The 18,232-nt window shown below is 36.4% G+C and overlaps 1 protein-coding gene across 2 annotated transcripts in view; it reads left to right on the forward strand.

The window, feature by feature from the left end:
• Positions 1-18,232, forward strand: part of LOC308609099 (phosphatidylinositol-3,5-bisphosphate 3-phosphatase MTMR8-like) — a 212,584-nt gene that overhangs the window by 122,592 nt on the left and 71,760 nt on the right. The gene's annotated exons all lie outside the window — the stretch shown is intronic.

Here is an 18,232-nt window from a genome sequence, read left to right on the forward strand (position 1 = left end):
AAAAAATGAGGCATGGAAGAAAGCAAGAAAGTATGGCCCATTCATAGGAAAAAAAGAAACTAATATAAACTGTCCATGAGGAAGCACAGACATTGGTCTTACCAGGAAAAGACTTTAAATCAATCGTCTTAAATATGCTAAAAGAACTAAAAGAAAAGGGGTAAATGCAATCTCATGAAATAATGAGTATTAATAAAGAGAGATAAATTATTTAATAAAAGAACTAGATAGAAATTCTGGAGATAAAAAGTACAATAAGTGAAATGAAAAATTCACTGGAGGTGCTCAACAACAGATTTGAGCAGTCAGAAGCATTACTTAACTCAAAGATAGGTTTACTGAAATTGCCCACTCTAAGGGGCAGAAAGAAAACCAATAATGAAAAGTGGGGAGCATAAGGGACCTGTGGGAGACCATGCGCATACCAACAAACACACAATGACAGTCCCAGAAGGAAAGAAGATAAAGAAAGGGGTAGGAAAAATATTCAAAGACATAATGGCCAAAAAAAATCCTAAATTTGATGAAAGATATGAATTTGTGCATCTAAAAAACTCAATAAACAATAAACAGGATGAATTCAAAGGGATCCACACTGAGAGAGTATCAGGTAAGCAACAAAACAGAAGCTACTCACCACATACAAGGGATCCAGCCTCAATAATATTAACATCTGATTTCTCATTATAAACCATGGAGGACAGAAGGCAGTAGGATAGTGTATTTAAAGTGCTAAAAGAAAAATACCTGTCAACCAAGAATTATGTATCTGGCAGATCTTTCTAAAATGAAGGAGAAATTAAGATATTTCCTGATAAAGTAGAGCTGAAGGAGATCATCATTAGTAGTCTTGAACTATAAGAAAAGCTGTAAAGTAAACTTCAGGCTGCAATTAAAAGACATTATACAGTAATTCTAATCCAAACAAAAAATAAAGAATACCAGTAAAGGCAACTAATTAGATAAAAATAAAAGCCAAAATTAATGTGTTCTTGGTTCATAATACTGTTTTTCCCCTTAAACAACTATGTCTTTGTTAATGGGTATAAAATGTACAGAACATTATTTGAGACAATAACATAAAGAGGGTAATGGAGCTCTATATAAGCAGATATTTTGTACACTATTGAAGCAAAGTTGGCATGAATTAAAACTAGATTGTTATGAATTTAAGATGTGAATTGTAACTGCCAACGTTAACAATAAGAGAATAACTAAAATATATACAGAAAAGGAAAAGAGAGGAATATCAAAATGATACACATAAAATTCAATTTAAGACAAAACAAAATAGTAATGAAGAAATTAAGGAACAAAAAAAGTTGTAAGATACAAAGAAAAGAACAGTAAAGTAGCAGAAATCCTCCTACCAGTAATTATTTTAAATATGAATGGACTAAACTGTCTAATTACAATGCAAAAGTTGGCAAAAGGGATAAAAACATCTGACTACATGCTGTCTTCAAGAGACTCACTTTTTTTCTAACATCTTTATTGGAGTATAATTGCTTTACAATGATGTGCTAGTTTCTGTTTTATAACAAAGTGAATCAGTTACAAATATACATACGTTCCCATATCTCTTCCCTCTTGCATCTCCCTCCCTCCCACCCTCCCTATCCCACCCCTCTAGGTTGTCAAAAAGCACAGAGCTGATCGCCCTGGGCTATGCAGCTGCTTCCCACTAGCTATCTATTTTACGTTTGGTAGTGCATATATGACCATGCCACTCTCTCACTTTGTCATGGCTTACATTTCCCCCTCCCCATATCCTCAAGCCCATTCTGTAGTAGGCCTTTGTCTTTATTCCCATCTTGCCCGTAGTTTCTTCATGACCATTTTTTTTAGATTCATTATATATGTGTTAGAATATGGTATTTGTTTTTCACTTTCTGACTTACTTCACTCTGTATGACAGACTCTATGTCCATCCACCTCACTACAAATAACTCAATTTCATTTCCTTTTATGGCTGAGCAATATTCCATTTTATATATGTGCCACATTTTCTTTATCCTTTCATCTGTTGAAGGACACTTAGGTTGCTTCCATGGCCTGGATATTGTAAATAGAGCTGCAATGAACATTTTGGTACATGACTTTTTGAATTACAGTTTTCTCAGGGTATATGCCCAGTAGTGGGATTGCTGGGTCGTATGGTAGTTCTATTTGTAGTTTGTTAAGGAACCTTCACACTGCTCTTCATACTGGCTGTATCAATGTACATTCCCACCAACACTGCAAGAGGGTTCCCTTTCTCCACACCCTCTCCAGAATTTATTGTTTGTAGATTTTTTGATGATGGTCATTCTGACCAGTGTGAGATGATATCTTATTGTAGTTTTGATTTGCATTTCTCTAATGATTAATGATGTTGAGCATTCTTCCATGTGTTTATTGGCAATCTGCAAATCTTCCTTGGAGAAATGTCTATTTAGGTCTTCTGCCCATTTTTGGATTGGGTTGTTTGTTTTATTGATATTGAGCTGCATAAACTGCTTGTAAATTTTGGTGATTAATCATTTGTCAGTTGCTTCATTTGCAAATATTTTCTCCCTTTCTGAGGGTTGTCTTTTGGTCTTGTTTATGGTTTCCTTTACTGTGCAAAAGCTTTGAAGTTTCATTAGGTCCCATTTGTTTATTTTTGTTTTTATTTCCATTTATCTAGGAGGTGGGTCTTGCTGTGATTTATGTCATAGAGTGTTCTGCCTATGTTTTCCTCTACGTGTTTGACAGTCTATGGCCTTACATTTAGGTCTTTAACCCATTTTGAGTTTATTTTTGTGTATGGTGTTAGGGAGTGGTCTAATATCCTACTTTTACATGTATCTGTCCAGTTATCCCAGCGCCACTTATTGAAGAGGCTGTCTTTTCTCCACTGTATATTCTTGCCTCCTTTATCAAAGATAAGGTGACCATATGTGGGTGGCTTTATCACTGGGCTTTCTATCCTGTTCTATTGATCTATATTTCTGTTTTTGTGCCAGTACCATACTGCCTTGATTACTGTAGCTTTGTGGTATAGTGTGAAGTCAGGGAGCCTGATTCCACAAGCTCTGTTTTTCTTTCTCAAGATTGTTTTGTCTATTTGGGGTCTTTTGTGATCCCATACAAACTGTGCAATTTTTTGTTCTAGTTCTGTGAAAAATGCCAGTGGTAGTGTGATAGGGATTGCATTGAAACTGTAATTTGCTTTGGGTAGTATAGTCATTTTCACAGTGTTGATTCTTCCAATCCAAGAACATGGTATATCTCTCCATCTATTTGTGTCATCTTTAATTTCTTTCATCAGTGTCTTATAATTTTCTGCATATAGGTCTTTTGTCTCCTTAGGTAGGTTTATTTCTCGGTATTTTATTCTTTTTGTTGCAATGGTAAATGGGAGTGTTTCCTTAATTTCACTTTCAGATTTTTCATCGTTAGTGTATAGGTATGCTAGAGACTTCTGTGCATTAATTTTGTACCATGCTACTTTACCAAATTCATTGATTAGCTCCAGTAGTTTTCTGGTAACATCCTTAGGATTCTCTATGTATTGTATCATGTCATCTGCAAACAGTGACAGCCTTACTACTTCCTTTTCGATTTGTATTCCTTTTGTTTCTTTTTCTTCTCTGATTGCTGTGGCTAAAACTTCCAAAACTATGTTGATTAATAGTGGTGAGAGTGGGCAACCTTGTCTTTTTCCTGATCTTAGTTGCAAAGATTTCAGTTTTTCACCATTGAGGTTCATGTTGGCTGTGGGTTTGTCATATATGGCCTTTGTTATGTTGAGGAATGTTCCCTCTGTTCCTACCTTGTGGAGGGTTTTCGTCACAAGTCGGTGTTGAATTTTGTTGAAAGCTTTCTCTGCATCTATTGAGAAGATCATATGTTTTTTTTTCCTTCAGTTTGTTAATATGGTGTATCACATTGATTGATTTGCATATATTGAAGAATCCTTGCATTCCTGGGATAAACCCCAGTTGATCATGGTGTATGATACTTTTAATGTGCTGTTGGATTCTGCTTGCTAGTATTTTGTTGAGGATTTTTGCATCTATGTCCATCAGTGATATTGGCCTGTAATTTTCTTTCTTTGTGGTGTCTTTGTCCGGTTTTGGTACCAGGGTGATGTTGGCCTTATAGAGTGAGTTTGGATGCATTCCTTTGTCTGTGATTTTTTTGGAATAGTTGAAGAAGATAAGCGTTAACTCTTAAATGTTTGACAGAATGCACCTGTGAAGACTTCTGGCCCTGGACTTTCGTTTGTTCGGAGTTGTTTTTTGTTTGTTTGTTTCATTGTTTTTTTTGTTTTTCTGTTTTTTTTTCTGGTTCAACTTCATTACTGGTAATTGGTCTTTTCATATTTTCTATTTCTTCCTGGTTCAGTCTTGGGTGACTGTCCATTTCTAGGAATTTATTTCTTCTAGGTCTCCATTTTATTGGCAAATAATTGTTCATTGTAATCTCTTATGATAGTTTTTATTTCTGTGGTATCTGTTGTAACTTTCCTCTTTCATTTCTGAACTTATTTATTTGGGCCCTCTGTCTTTTTTTCTTGATGAGTCTGGCTAAAGTTTTATCATTTTCTTGAATCTTTTCCAATGTCCAGCTCTTAGTTTCATTAATCTTTTTATTGTTTTTCAGGCTCTATTTCATTTATTTCTACTCTGACTTTTATTATTTCTTTCCTTCTACTAACTTTGGTTTTGTTTGTTCTTGTTTTTCTATTTCCTTCAGGTATAAGATTAGGCTGTTTATTTGAGATTTATCTTGTTTCCTGAGGTAGGCTTGTATCATTATACATTTTCCTCTTAGAATTGCTTTTGCTATGTGCCATAATTTTTGAATTACTGTGTTTTTACTTTCATTTGTCTCTAGGTATTTCTTTAATTTACGCTTTGATTTCTTCAGTGTCCCATTGGTTCTTTAGTAGCATAGTGTTTAAACTCCATGTGTTTGTTTTTTCTGCATTTTTTTGTTATCATTGATTTCTAGACTCCGCATTATGTTCGAAAAAGATGATTAATGTGCTTTCAATCTTCTAAAATTTACTGAGTCTTCTTTTGTGTTCTATCATGTGCTCTTTTCTAGAGAATGTTCCATGTGCCCTTAAAAATAATGTTTGTTATGCTGCTTTTGGATGAAATGTTATATATATATATATATAATATATATATATATATATATATATATATATATATTATATATATATATATATATTCATATGTCTAATGTGTTGCTTAAGGCCAGTGATTCCTTATTAATTTTCCATGTGGATGATCTGTGCATTGATGTAAGTAGGGTTTAAAGTTCCCTACTATTATTGTGTTACTATCAATTTCTCCCTTTATGTCTCTTAATATTTGCTTTATATATTTAGGTGTTCCTATTTTTGGTTCATATATATTTACCATTGTTATAGTTTCTTCTTAGATTGATCTCAATATCATTATGTAATGTCCTTCTTTATCTCTTGTTATAGTCTTTATTTAAAAGTCTATTTTCTCTGATAAATGTATTGCTACCGCAGCTTTCTTTTGAGTTCCATTTGCCTGGAGTAACTTTTTCCATTGCCTCACTTTTAGTCTATGTGTTTCTTTAGATCTGAAGTGATTCTACTGTATGCAGCATATAGATGGGTAAAGATTTTCTATCCATTCAGTCGCTCTGTATCTTTTGATTGGAGCATTTAGTCCACTCACATTTTTTAGGACTTTTTTGGTCTTTCTTTTCCTTTTTCTCTCTTCCCTTTTGATTTAATGACTATCTTTAGTGTTATTTTTGGATTCCTTTCTGGGTTTTTTTGCATATGTATCTCTTATAGGTTTCTGGTTTGTCATTACTATGAGGTTTATATATAGCAATCTACATATACACATATGTATATTTTTATTGGAGTACTGTTGTTTTACAATGTTGTGTTAGTTTCTGCTCTACAGCAAAGTGAATCAATTATACATATACATATATCCACTCTTTTTTAGATTTCATTCCCATTTAGGTCACCACAGATCATTCAGTAGAGTTCCCTGCACTATACAGTAGGTTCTCATTAGTTATCTATTCTATACATAGTAGTGTATATATGCCAATCCCAATCTCCCACTTCGTCCCACCCCCACTTCCCCACTTGGTAACCATAAGTTTTTTCTCTACATCTGTGACTCCATTTTTGCTTTGCAAATAAGTTCATCTGTACCATTTTTCTAGATTCCACATGTAAGTGATATTATACGATATTTGTTTTTCTCTTTCTGACTTACATCACACTGTATGACAATCTCTATGTCCATCCACTATTTCATTTCTTTTTATGGCTGAGTAATATTCCATTGTATATATGCACCACATCTTCTTTATCCATTCCTCTGTCAATGGACATTTAGGTTGCTTCCATGTCCTGGCTATTGTAAATAGTCCATTGGGGTTCATGCATCCTTTCAAATTATGGTTTTCTCTGGATATATTGCTTAGGAGTGGGATTGCTGGGTCACACATGTATGATATTTTAAGTTGATGATCTCTTAAGATCAAACACATTTTATAACCCTGCATTTTTACTACCCCCCCAACATTCGATGTTTTAGGAATCATGTTTTACAGCTTTTTCTTCAGTGTATCCCTTAATTACTTATTGTGGAACAGATGATTTTACTACTTTTGTCTTTTAACCTTCCTACTAGCTTTATAAATGGTTGATCTACTTACCTTTACTGCATATTTTACTTTACCAAAGAGATTTTTCTCTCATATTTCCAATTGTGACTTTTTTTTTTCCACTTAGAGAAGTCCTTTTAACATTTCTTCTGAAGCCAGTTTTATGGTGCTGAACTATTTTAGCTTTTGTTTCTGTGGAAAACTCTTGATCTCTCCTTCAAATCTTTATGATAGCCTTGCCAGGTAGAGTATTCTTGGTTACAGTTTTTTTTCCTATATTTACTTTAAATATATTATGCCACTGCCTTCTGGCCTGAAGACTTTCTGCTGAAAAGTCAAGTAATAGCCTTATGGGATTTCTCTTGTATATACCTAGTTGCTTTTCCCTTGCTGCTTTTAACATTCTCTTTAATTTTTGCCATTTTAATTACAATGTGTCTTTGTTTGGTTCTCTTTGGTTTGGTCTTGTTTTGGACTCTCTGTGCTTCCTGGACTTGGATGTCTGTTTCCTTTCCCAGGTTAGGGAAATTTTAGCTGTTATGTCTTCAAACATACTCTCTGCAACTTTCTCTCTCTCTTCTCCTTTTGGGACCCCTATAATGAGGATGTTTATATGCTTGATGTTATCCCAGAGGTCTCTTAGACTGTCCTTTTTTTTTTTTTTTTTTTTGCCACACCATGTGGCATGCGGAACTTCCCCAACCAGGGATCAAACCCATGACCCCTGCAGTGGAAGCATGGAGTCTGAACCACTGGACCACCAGGGAAGTCCTGTCCTCATTTTTTTTTTTTTTTGCGGTACGTGGGCCTCTCACTACTGTGGCCTCTCCCATTGCGGAGCACAGGCTCCAGACGTGCAGGCTCAGCGGCCATGACTCACGGGCCCAGCTGCTCCACGGCATGTGGGATCTTCCCGGTCCGGGGCACGAACCCGTATCCCCTGCATCGGCAGGCGGACTCTCAAACACTGCGCCACCAGGGAAGCCCCTCATTTTTTTAAAAATTGTTTTTTGTTGCTGTTTAGCTTGAGTGATTTACACTACTCTTTCTTCTAGTTCATTGATCCTTTCCACTATATCATTGAATCTACTGTTGGTTCCTCTCAGTCTATTTTTTTTTATTTCAGTGATTGTATTTTCTAGCTCTGCTTTTTTAAAAATTATTTTCTTACCGTTTGTTAGAAACTTATGACTTCTCACTGTGTTCATTTATTCTTCTCCCCAGTTCTTTGAGCATCTTCATGATCATTACCTTGAGCTCTTTATCGGGACAGTTGTTTACCTGCACTTCATTTAGTTCTTCTGGTATTTTATCTTGTTCTTTTGTTTGGAACATATTCTTCTGTTGCCTCATTTTGTGTAATTTGCTGTTTTTATTTCTATATATTTGGCATGTTACATTTCTTGGAGAAGTGGCCTTATGTAGGATACATGTTATGGGTTCCATCAGCATACTCTCCTCTGGTCATTAGTGCTATATGTTCTAAGGTTACCTTCTATGTGGCCTGCATTGGTCCTTCTGTTGTAGCAGTTTTACTACTGTGGATGTGTTTGTAGCCCTGACTGGATGGCCCCCAGTCCAGTTGGTTGCCAGGCCCTGCCTAGTGCAAAGGCTGCTAGCTGCTGGTGGGTGTGGGCAGGTCCTGGCTTGGCTGGCTGCATGTCCTGGGGAGTCCCAGTCCTGTTGCTAGTCTGCTGGTGAGTGAAGCCAGGTCATGAGGCAGTTGGGTGCAATGCCCTGGAGGGTCCCAGTCCTACTGCTGGCCCGTTGGTGGGTGGAATTTGTCCCAGGATGGCTGCATGTGATGCTGTGGGTCCTGGAGCTAGTGTCAGCCTGATGATGGGTGGGGCTGTTCTCTGACTTGGCTGGCTGTGGGTTCCAAGATATCCCAGAGCTGATGTTGGTCCTCTGGTGGATGAGGTCATGTCCTGGGGCTAATGCAGCCCACTGGTATACAGAAGCAGTTCCTGGAGTCTCTGGCTGCAAGGTCAAAGTGTCCCAGAGCTGGTTTCAGCTCGTTGGTCGACCAGGTTGGGTCCCAGGTGGTCCTGGAGCTGGTGTCTGGCCACTGGTGGGTGCCATCATGTGCTAGAGTCTCTGCCTTCAGAGCCCAGGTTTCCTTGAGCTGGTTTCTGCCCATTGGTGGGCAAGGCCAGGGCCCAGAGGATCTTGAGGATAGCACTAGCCCACTGGTGAGCAGAGCCGTGTCCTGGTATCTTTGGCTGCAGGACCCAAGGGTTCTGGAACTGGTGTCTGCCTGTTGAAGTGTGGGGCTGAATTTCTTCCTGGCTGCAGGCCTCAGGGGTCCTGGGGCTAGTGCCAGCCCACTAGTAGTTGAGGCCGAGTCTTGGGCCTTCTGGTGGGTGGGGCAGGATCCAGGGGAGACTTGGTGCTCAGGGAATCCTACAGCAGCTGCTTTGCCTGGGGCATCCCAGGGCTGGTGAGGACCAGCTGGTCAGTGTGGTGGAGTCCTGTCTCTAATCAGCTAGAGGGGGGGATTCCAAAATACTGCTTGACAGTATCAGTGTCCCTGTGGTAGAAGGAGCTCCCCAAAATGGCTGCCACCAACATCTGTCTCTCCAGGGTGAGTTCCAGTTGCCTCCTGCCTCTCCAGAAGGTTCTCCAATATCAGCAAATAGGTCTAATCTAGACTGCTTTCAAATTACTGCTTCTGCCTTGGGTTTTGGTGTGTGTGAGATTTTGTGTGCAGCCTTTATGTGTGAAATCTTTTTTCCACAGCTCTTTGTCTTTCCTGAAAGTAAGCCCCACTGGCCTTCAAAGCCAGATATTGTAGGATTTGTCTTCCAGTGCAAGACCCCCAGGCTGGGGAGCCCAATGTGGACCTTGGAACCCTCGCTCATTGGGGAGAACCTCTGTAGTTGTGATTATCCTCCCATTTATGTGTTGCCCACCTGGGTGTATGAGTTTTGACTATACTGTATCTTGACTCCTCTGCCTGTGTCATTGTGGTTCCGTTTTTATACCTTTATTTGTAAAAGATATTTTCTTCTAGTCTTCAGGTCATTCTCATTGATAGTTACTCTGTAAATAGTTGTAATCTTGTTGTACCCTTGGGAGGAAGTGAGCTTATGGTCTTCCTACTCCCCCATCTTGTCCACTCTCCCAGAACGTTATTGCTTTTTAAGGGTGAATAATATTCCTTTGTATGTCTGTACAACATTTTGTTTAATCATTCACCTGTTGATAGCCATATTGTTGTTTCCATATTTGGCTTTTGTGAATAATGCTCCTATTAACATTGGTTTAAAAATATCCTTTTTGAGTCCTTGCTTTCAGTTATTTTGAGTATATACCTAGATGTGGAATTACTGGATTACATGGTAATTCTATGATTAAATTTTGGAAGGGTTGCTAAATTGTTTTCAACAGTGACAGCAGTTTTCTGTTCTCACCAGCAATGCACAAGTATTCCAATTTCTCCATATCTTTGTTGACTCTTCTTTTTTCCAATTTTTTTGATAGCAGCAATCCTAGCATGTGTGAAGTGGTATCTCATTATTGTTTTGATTTGCATTTCCCTCACAATCGGTGATGGTAAGCATCTTTAATTGTGCTCACTAGCCATCTGTATACCTTCCTTGGAGAGGCACTTACATCCTTTGTCCATTATTTAATAGGATTGTTTGTTTTTTTGTTGTTGAGCTTTAGCAGTTCCTTATATATTCTGGATATTAATCCCTTACCATATATATGATTTGCAAATACTTTCTTCCGTTCTCTATTTTGTCTTTTCACTCTCTTGATATTGCCCTTTCATGCACAAAAGTTCTTAATTTTGATCAAGTCCATTTCACCTATTTGTTTCTTTTTTTGTCTGTGCTTTTGGTGTCTTATCCAAGAAATCATTGTCAAATCCAATGTTGTGAGGATTTTCTTTATTTCTCTCCTAAGAATTTTATAGTCTAGCTCTTATATTTAGGTTTTTAATACATTTCGAGTTCATTTTTGTGTATGGTCAACTTTATTCTTTTGCATGTGGATATCCAGTTTTCCCAGTACTATTTGTTGAAAAGACCGTTATTTCCACATTGAATGGTCCTAGAACCCTTGTAAAAACTCTGTTGACCATTGGACACCACAGGGAATATAGCCAACGTTTTATAATAACTATAAATATAGCATAGTTTTAAAAATTGTGAAGCTTCCCTGGTGGCGCAGTGGTTGGGAGTCTGCCTGCCGATGCAGGGGGCATGGGTTCGTTCCCCAGTCCGGAAAGATCCCACATGCCATGGAGCAGCTGGGCCCATGAGCCATGGCTGCTGAGCCTGCACGTCCAGAGGCTGTGCTCTGCAACGGGAGAGGCCACAACAGTGAGAGGCCCGTGTACCACACAATAAATAAATGAATGAATAAATAAATAAATGTGTAGTTTCCCCTGACTCTAGGGTTCCAGATATGTCAGTACCTCCCAGTGAGTACTTCCCCAAAACTTCCTTTAAAAAAAATTGTGAATCACTATATTGTACACCTGTAACATATAATGTTGTACATCAACTATACTTCAATAAAAAGTCTATTGGTCATATATACAGGTGTTTATTTCTGGACTTTTTTCTGTTCAGTTGGTCTGTATATGAGTCCTTGTGACAGTACAACACTGTTTTGATTATTGTAGATTTGTACTAACTTTTGAAATCAGGCGTGAGTCATCTAACTTTGTTCTTGTATTTCAAAATTGTTTTAGCTATTTGGGATCCCTTCAGATTTCATATGAATTGTAGGATTGACTTTTCTACTTCTGCAACAAATTGCCATCAGGATTTTGATAGGGATTGCATTGAATCTGTAGGTCATTTTGGATAGTATTGACATCTTAACAATATTGTCTTCCAATCAAATGTCTTTCCATTTGTATTTTCTTTAATTACTTTAACGAATGATTTTTAACTTTCAGTGTACAAGTCTCTGACCTCCTTGGGTAAATTCATTCATAAGTATTTTATTCTTTTTGATGCCATTGTAGATGTAATTGTTTTCTTAATTATCCTGTTCAGATTTTTCATTGCTATTATATAGAAATGTAAATGAAACTGATTTTCTCATGTTGATTTCATATCCTGCAACTTTGCTGAATTTGTTTATCAGCTTTGACTGTGATGTGTCTGTTGTTCGTATGTGCATGCATGTGTAATCTTCAGAGTTTTCTACATGTAAGATTGTATTATCTTTAAATAGAGATGATTTTACTCCTTTCTTTCCAATTTAGGTGCCTTTTATTTCTTTTACTTGCCTAATTGTTCTGACTAGGACTTGCACTACTGTGTTGAATAGAAGTGGTGAGAGTGGACATACTTGTCTTGTTCCTGATCTTAGAGGAAAGCTTTTAGTTTTTTGCCATTGAGTACATTGGTAGCTGTAGGTTTTTCATATATGGCCTTTGTCATATTGAGGAATTTTTTTCCTTATTGTATTAATTGTTTCTTTTTTCCATGAAAGTGTTTTGAATTTCATTAAATCCTTTCTTATGCATCAGTTGAGATGATCATATGTTTTTTTTACTTAGTTCTATTAATGTGGTATATTATGCTGATTGATTTTTGTATGTTGGATCATCCTTTCTTTCTTGGAATATATCCACTAGGGATATATTCATCATGTAGGCTGAAGAAATTGATTTGCTTGTATTTTCTTGAGAGAATCATTGCATCAATGTTCATAAGAGATATTGGTCCATAGTTACTGTTGTTGTTGGGTTTTTTTTTTCCCTTGTAGTGTCTTTGTCTAACTTTGTTATCAGGGTATTGCTGGCCTAGTTGAATGAGTTAAGAAGTGTTTTCTCCTCTTATGTCTTTTGGAAGAGTTTGAAAAGGAGTTCTTTTAATTCCTTTTAAATGTTTTATATATATATTACTAGTGAAGCCATTTTCATAGCCTGTTTTGCTATGAGGAGTTTGATTACTATTCCATCTTCTTAGTAGTTTATACGTCTATTCAGGTTTTCTGTTGCTTCATAGGTCAGTTTTGGTAGATTGTGTTTCCAGGAATCTGTCCATTTCATATAAGTGATTGAATTTATTGGTATACAATTATTATAGGAATCTCTAATAATCTTGTTTTATTTCTATAAAATTGGTACCATTGTCATCATTTTCATTTATTATTTTAATAGTTTGAGTCTTTTTTCATAGACATCAATCTAGCTAAAATTTGTCAATTTTGTTAATCTTTTCAAAGAACCAACTTTTGGCTTTATTGATATTCTCTATTTTTTTCTGTTCTTTACTTCATTTATCTTCAGTCTTCTTTATTATTACCTTCCTTCTGCTAGCTTTGGGTTTAGTTTTCTAATATTTTTCTACATCCTTAGGTATAAAATTAGGTTCTTAATTTGAGATATTCATTTTTTAAAGTATGCATTTACAGCTCTAAATTTCCTTCCTAGCACTGCTTTTGAAGCATCTCTAATGTTTGGTATGTTGTATTTTTGTTTTAATTTATCTCAAGGTGTTTTCTAATTTCATTTGTGTTTTTTCTTTGACCCGTTGGTTGTTTAAAAGTGTGTTGTTTAATTTTCTCATATTTGTTAATTTCTCATTTTTCTTTTTTAACTTATTTCTAGTTTCTTCCCACTGTCATTGAAAAAGATAATTTGTATTACTTTAATCTTTTTATGTTTGTTAAGACTTGTCTTGTAGTCTATCCTGGAGAATGTCCCATGTGCACTTGAGAAAAATGTATATCCTGCTGGTTTGAGGTGGAATTTTCTGTATACGTCTATTAGGTCTAGTTGGTTTACAGGGTTGTTCAAGTTCTCTGTTTCCTTATTGATATTCTTCTGGTCATTCTAACCATTACTGAACATTGGCTGTATATAGTTTTACAATTTTAAGTTGTATGTGAATTCATAATGCCTAAGTTTAGTGCCAACAATAAAGAATCTTAAAAAAATCTTATAAGGGAACAAACTAAAATTCCAAAGCACTTTCACAGCCAGTTTGCCCATTTACTGGGGGAAAGCCAGGAGAATATATCAGAAAAGGAATATTCTTTCATTTGTTCAATCTTTGTTAGCATAGTGATATTATGGCTCCTTTAATGCATGTCCCTAGCTGTCTGTAAAACTTGTTCAGTTTTATCTACTTGCATGCATCAAAATGTATTAACACGTTTGCTGACCCTTCCTTCACGCAGGTAATAAACAGTGTAGGGCTATGCAGTTATCTATCACCATAGCTGCAGAAGATTTGGCCAGGAGTTCCAGTCCTTTGTTCCATTTGTTAAATTCATGTGGATAATTTCTTAGAAATGGCTATCTCTGTTTAATTATTGTGTGATGTTCCACACTTATGCTTCTCCTATTGCTCCCAAACTTAATGATGCCAGGGTGGTCAGTACCAGGGAGATAAGTGGGAAACCTCATTTGTAGCATTGAGAAGGTGCAGCAAGTAGGGTTTGTGGGGGCAAGTACTGGAAGTTATTCAGCTGTGTAAAATATACTGGATTTTGGGACAAACCCAAATTCAGGAAATATTGTGCAGGGTTGGACAAAATGAAGCTTGTGATAGGAGAAGCCATTTTCTTCCCTTACATGCCCACAAAGCTCCCTCTACTGCCTGTATTCTTTGAGTCTCTTTGAAGGTAAATTTGTATGACTTACCACAGTTCTGAATTCTAGGTGGCAGTAAGAGCATATGATGTGGTTTTAAGGTTTTTTTCCAGCTTTATTGAGATACAGTTTACATATAACATTGTGTAAGTTTAAGGTATACAACACAGTGGTTTTAAACATGTATATATTTAAAAATTATGACTTTACTTAACACATCCATCACCTAACATAGTTACACTTTTTTGTTTGTGGTGAGAACATTTAAAATCAACTGGCTTAGCAATTTTCAAATATGCAATACAGTAATCTTAACTATAATAACTATGCTGCACATTACACTCCCCAAACTTATTAATCTTATAACTGGACGTTTGTACCCTTTGACTGCTTTCACCCATTCCCCACAACACCACTCCTGTTCTGTTTCTGTGAGTTTGTTTTTTGTTTGCTTATTTTTTCCCTAAAATAATTTTGTAAAACTCATAAAGGTCAGAGCAGAAATAAATGAAATAGAGACAAAGAAAACAATAGAAAAGATCAATGAAACTAAAAGCTGGTTCTTTGAAAACATAAACAAAATTGATAAACCTTCAGCCAGACACATCAAGGAAAAAAGGCAGAGGGCCCATATCAATAAAATTAGAAATGAAAAAGGAAAAGTTACAACTGACACCACAAAAATACAAAGGACCATAAGAGACTACTACAGGCAACTGTATTCCAATAAAACAGACAATCTAGAAGAAATGGACAAATTCTCAGAAAGGTACAATCTCCAAAGACTGTACCAGGAAGAAACAGAAAATCTGAACAGACCAATTACAAGCACTGAAATTGAATCTGTGATTTAAAAACTCCAAACAAACAAAAGTCCAGGACCAGATGGCTTCACAGGTGAATTCTACCAAACATTTTGAAAAGAGTTAATACCTATCCTTCTGAAACTATTCCAAAAAAATGGCAGAGGAACACTTCCAAACTCATTCTATCAGGCCACCATCACCCTGATACTGAAGCCAAAGATACCAGCAAAAAAAGAAAATTACAGGCCAGTATCACTGATGAACGTAGATGAAAAGATTCTCAACAAAATACTAGTAAATCCAATCCAACAATACATTAAAAGGTTCATACACCATAATTGAGTGGGATTTTTCCCAGGGATGCAAGGATTTTTCAATATCTGCAAATCAATCAGTTTGATACACCACATCAACAAATTGAAGAATAAACACCATATGATCATCTCAATAGATGCAGAAACAACTTTCCACAAAATCCAACACACCCAACTTATGGTAAAAACTCTCCAGAAAGTGGGCATAGAGGGAACCTACCTCAACTTAATAAAGGCCATATAGGACAAATCCACAGCTAACATCATACTCAATGGTGAAAAATTGAAACCATTTCCTCTATGATCAGGAACAAGACAAGTATGTCCACTCTTGCCACTTTTATTCAACATAGTTTTGGAAGTCCTAGCTGTAGCAATCACATAAGGAAAAGAAATAAAAGTGTTCCAAATCAGAAAAGAAGAAGTAAATCTATGAGTTTGGTTTTTGTTTGCTTATTTATTCCCTAAAATAATTTTATACAACTCATTTCTAGTCACAGCAGGTAAAATTTCTTTTAAACCCCTTCAGACTAATTCTATTACCATATTGCTACAGCACAACTGCAGGATTTAAAAGGCCATCTTTCCATGTAGAATTTCATTATCACACTGAAAGAATCTCTGCTCTTTCCTTGAGTATGGCCTTGAGTTAAATAAAACGTGGAGTTAATTGCACTAAGAATGTCCAACAATCCCATGGAAATGGGAAGGATGGGGCAGGGAGAGGAAAAGAAAGGAATGATTTGGAGGTTCACCTTTAAGAACTTTTTCTCAAATTTGAATCCTCAGATTTATTCTCTGAGACCCTATAGGGTTTTCTATTTTTTACTATTTTTTTAAATGGTGATAAATTGTACTTAACATAAAATTTATCATTTTGACAATTTTTAGTGTACAGTTCAGAAACATTAAATACATTCATATTTTTGTGCAACCATCACCACCGTCTATCCCAGAACTTTTTTATTATCTTGTGAAACTAAAATACTATACTTATTAAACAGTAACTACTCATTCTCTCCTTCCCTCTGTCTCTGGCAACCACCACTCTACTTTCTGTCTCTATGAATTTGACTACTCTAGGTGCCTTATATAAGTAGAATCTTACAGTATTTGTTTTATTATGGTGGCTGGCTTTTTTTTACTCAGCTTAAATGTCTTCATTGTTCATCCATCTTGTAACATGGGTCAGAATTTCCTGCCTTTTTAATGAACTATCAGAAAGAGAAATTAAGGAAACAATCCCATTGCAATAGCATCAGGAAGAATAAAATACCTATGAATAAACCTACCTAAGGAGGTAAAAGACCTATACTCTTTATACTCCTATACTGAAAACAACACAAACAGATGGAAAATATACTGTCTTCATGGACTGGAAGAATTACTGTTGTTAAAATGACTATACTACCCAAGGCAATCTACAGATTCAGTTAAATCCCTGTGAAAATACCAAGGGCATTATTCACATAACTAGAACAAGTAATTTAAATTTTTTTATGAGAAGACGAAAGACATCGAATAACCAAAACAATCATGAGAAAGAAGAACAGAGCTGGAGGAATCATGCTCCCTAACTTCAGACTATACTACAATGCTACAGTAATCAAAACAGTGTGGCACTGGCACAAACACAGACACATAGATCAATGGAAAAGAATAGAGTTCCCAGTAATAAACTTACACACTTATGGGCAATTAATGAGAACGAAAGCAAGAATATACAAATGGAGAAAAGACAGCCTCTTCAATAAGTGGCGCTGGGAACACTGGACGGCTACATGTAAAAAAATTAAGTGAGAACACTCCCTAACATCATATACAAAAGTAAACTCAAAATGGATTAAAGACCTAAATGTAAGACTGCAAACCATAAAACTCCTAGAAGAAAACCGAGGCAGAACACTCTTTGACATACATCTTAGCAACATTTCTTTTGGATCTGTCTCCTAGAGCAAAGGAAATAAAAACGAAAATAAACAAATGGGACCTAACTAAATTTAAAAACTTTTTCACAGCACATGAAGCCACCCACAAAAGAAAAAGACAACCTACTGAATGGGAGAAAATATTTGCAAATATTTTGACCGATAAGGAGTTAATATCAAAAATATATAAACAACTCATACAACTCAACATCAATCAATCAATCAATCAATCAATCAATCAATAAACAACCAAATTAAAAATGGGCAGAAAACCTGAATAGACATTTTTCCAAAGGAGATGTACAAATGGTCAACAGGCATATGAAAATATGCTCAACATCATTACTCATCAGATATGCAAATTAAAATCTCAATGAGATATCATCTCACACCTGTCAGAGTGGCTTTTATCAAAAAGGCCAGGGCTTCCCTGGTGGCACAGTGGTTGAGAGTCTGCCTGCTGATGCAGGGGACACGGGTTCATGTCCCAGTCCAGGAAGATCCCACATGCTGCAGAGCGGCTGGGCCCGTGAGCCGTGGCTGCTGAGCCTGCCACAAACAACAAATGTTGGCAAGGATGTGGAGAAAAGGGAACCCTAGTTCACTGTTGGTGGGAATGTAAAGTTTTGCAGCCACTGTGGAAAACAGTATGGAGGTTTCTCAAAAAACTATAAATAGAACTACCATATGACCCAGCAGTTCCACTCGTGGGTATATATCCCCCGAAAAATGAAAAACACTAATTTGGAAAGATACATGAACCCCAATATTCATAGCAGCATTATTTACAATTGCTAAGCTATGGAAACAACCTAAGCATCCATCAACATATGAATGGATAAAGAATATGTGGTATCAGTCAAGATGGTGGAGTAGGAAGACATGGAGCTCACCTCTCTCCACAAATACATCAAAAATACATCTACAAATGGAACAATTCTCACAGAGCAACTGCTGAACACTAACAGAGGACCT

Source organism: Mesoplodon bidens (assembly GCF_964165515.1).
Source record: "Mesoplodon bidens genome assembly, chromosome: X".
Classification (NCBI taxonomy): Eukaryota; Metazoa; Chordata; class Mammalia; order Artiodactyla; family Ziphiidae; genus Mesoplodon; species Mesoplodon bidens.